Source organism: Leopardus geoffroyi, chromosome B2 (genome assembly GCF_018350155.1).
Source record: "Leopardus geoffroyi isolate Oge1 chromosome B2, O.geoffroyi_Oge1_pat1.0, whole genome shotgun sequence".
Lineage (NCBI taxonomy): Eukaryota > Metazoa > Chordata > Mammalia > Carnivora > Felidae > Leopardus > Leopardus geoffroyi.
Window position 1 is genome coordinate 35,345,824 of NC_059332.1, and position 2,276 is coordinate 35,348,099.

The following is a 2,276-nucleotide window of genomic DNA, read 5'->3' on the forward strand; positions in this document are numbered from 1 at the left end:
ATGCACTTAGGAGGCCTAGTGTGTGGTGAGTGTGTGTCCGTTGCTTGTGGAGAAAACATGAAATCACGCTATTCAAGAAGGCCCCCCCCTTTTTTTTTTAATGTTTACTTTTTTAGAGAGAGAGAGTGTGAGCAGGGGAGGGGCAGAGAGAGAGGGAGACACAGCATCGGATTCAGGCTCCAGGCTCCGAGCTGCCAGCACAGAGCCCGATGTGGGGCTCGAACTCAGGGACCGTGAGATCATGACCTGAGCTGAAGTGGGACGCTCAACTGACTGAGCCACCCAGGCGCCCCAAGAAGGCCCTCGTGTAGCCTGGACCATACCTGCCACTTGTAAGGTCAGTCTCCTGTCCTCTGCTCTTCTCCAGCCTTCCAGACAGGACCTTTCTTTTTTTTTTTCTTCTTTCTTTCTTTTTCTTTCTCTCTTTCTTTTTCTCTTTCTTTCTTTCTTTCTTTCTTTCTTTCTTTCTTTCTTTCTTTTTCTCTCTTTTCTCTTTCTTTCTTTCTTTCTTTCCCTCTTTCTTTGTTTCTTTCTTTTTTTGTCTCACTTTCTTTCTTTTTCTTTTTTCCAGACAGGACCTTTCTAATGGTGGAATGGGTCTTGCTGCAAAGTGGTAAGTGCCCCGTCTCTGGGGAAGGGGAGTTTTCAGGGGACCAGCCTGCCTGGAGGGGCTGTTAGGCCAACACCTTCCAGATCCAACTTCAGCTCAGACGCTGCCCCCTCCAGGCGGCTTCGAGTACTGACTCAGGCATACTCCTGTTGAAGTTTTGCCCTTGTTTTCTTTTTTCTCTTTATTAAGGACTGGGTGGAGAGCATCTGGTGTCATTGGGATCACTTTGAAACTACCGCCTCACATTGGGAGCTGGCTTGAGTCAACTGGTCACCATGGAATTTCTTTTTTTAGTGCGTAAACAGCCAAGTTACAGGCAGCTGTTGCCCCGTCCGGGGTGGAAAGCCGCCTGTTGATGTGGAGCTGCCTGGCTCATATTTCTTAGGCAAACAGATGCCATGTCTCTCAACTCACCAAACAGGAAGCCCAGAAACTGTGGTTTGGAGACCACACATCTAGTTATGTCTAGTTATTCAGGGGGGCTTCACCTGGGGAGCCCTCTCTGAATGTCAAAGCTACAAGATAAAGGACCCAAATGGGAGCTGGGGTGCTTCTTCTTCTTAGGGGCCACCGCAGGAGGCGGTGAGCGCTAAGTGCCAGGTCAGTGAGGAAACTCTGTTTTGGGGCCAAAGCATAAAAAAAACCCCAGCCACAAACCACTGAGCCTTGAGTGAATGCTTGTTCCGTACAGGTTCTGAGCCCAGGGAGGTCCTCTGAGGGGAGAGGAGGCAGGGAGCTGGAAATTCGAAGTAGGAGGAAGAATTATGCTGGATGGGGTAAGGCCCTTCAAGAGGTGGGAACAGCATGAGCAAAGGCATGGAGGTGGGAACGTATACGTGAGGAAGAGTTTGGTTGGAACAGAGTTTACAACAATAAATACATCCAACACACCCCACTGAGTGTCTTCTGGGTGCTAAACACTGCTCAAATTACCAGGATGAAGTTGGTAAACCAGACTGCCTCCTCTGTAGACATTCTAGCATAATAACAGATATAAATAACAAATGTCATTTATCCTAATAAGCCATGTAAATAATAAATAGAAATCAGAACACTACAAATAATGATAGCTCCCATTTATTAAGCGCTTACTAAATGCCCTGCCCTGTTTCAAGTACTTTATATTTATTTACTCATTTAACCCTCAAAATGCCCACCTAAAGGAAGCATGGGTCTTGTCTCTGGTTCACGGACGAGAAAGCTTAGGCATGGAGTGGTGGAGGCAGGATTCAAACCCAGAGCCTGTGCTCTGACCGTGTTTCCTCACTACTCCAGTACCCGCAGTAAGAACGGGTGAGGTCAGTTTGGCAGGTAATGTGGACCGGTCTGGAGGGTGGCAAAGACCAGGGAGGGGAGCGGGATCCAGCGCTTTCAGAAGATTGATCTGCGAGTGTGTGTGGAATCAACTGGGGGGCAGCTGGCCAGGCGGACTTGGAGGTTCGGGGCGGGGTGCGGGGGGTGGGGGCAGTGCAGTCCCCTGGCCTCACTGAAGAGGGGGAGAGGTATCCGTAGATTGGGCTTACCTTGCCTGGAATTAATGAACTTGGCAGATCATAGGACTGACTGACAGTTCAGGGTGGATTACTTGTATTAGTATTCATTGCAATTCATGAGCGGTGAGAGCGCCTTTCCGGTGGGTCGAGCCCTGAGCATGCAACCAGGAGCT

At 49.2% G+C, this 2,276-nt stretch overlaps 1 long non-coding RNA gene across 1 annotated transcript; it reads left to right on the forward strand.

Moving 5' to 3' along the window:
• Positions 1 to 221: 221 nt before the first annotated feature.
• Positions 222 to 2,054, forward strand: LOC123609642. Its single transcript, XR_006717878.1, has 3 exons — positions 222 to 337; positions 572 to 613; positions 800 to 2,054. It is a non-coding gene; the product is annotated as an uncharacterized LOC123609642 (long non-coding RNA).
• Positions 2,055 to 2,276: the final 222 nt, after the last annotated feature.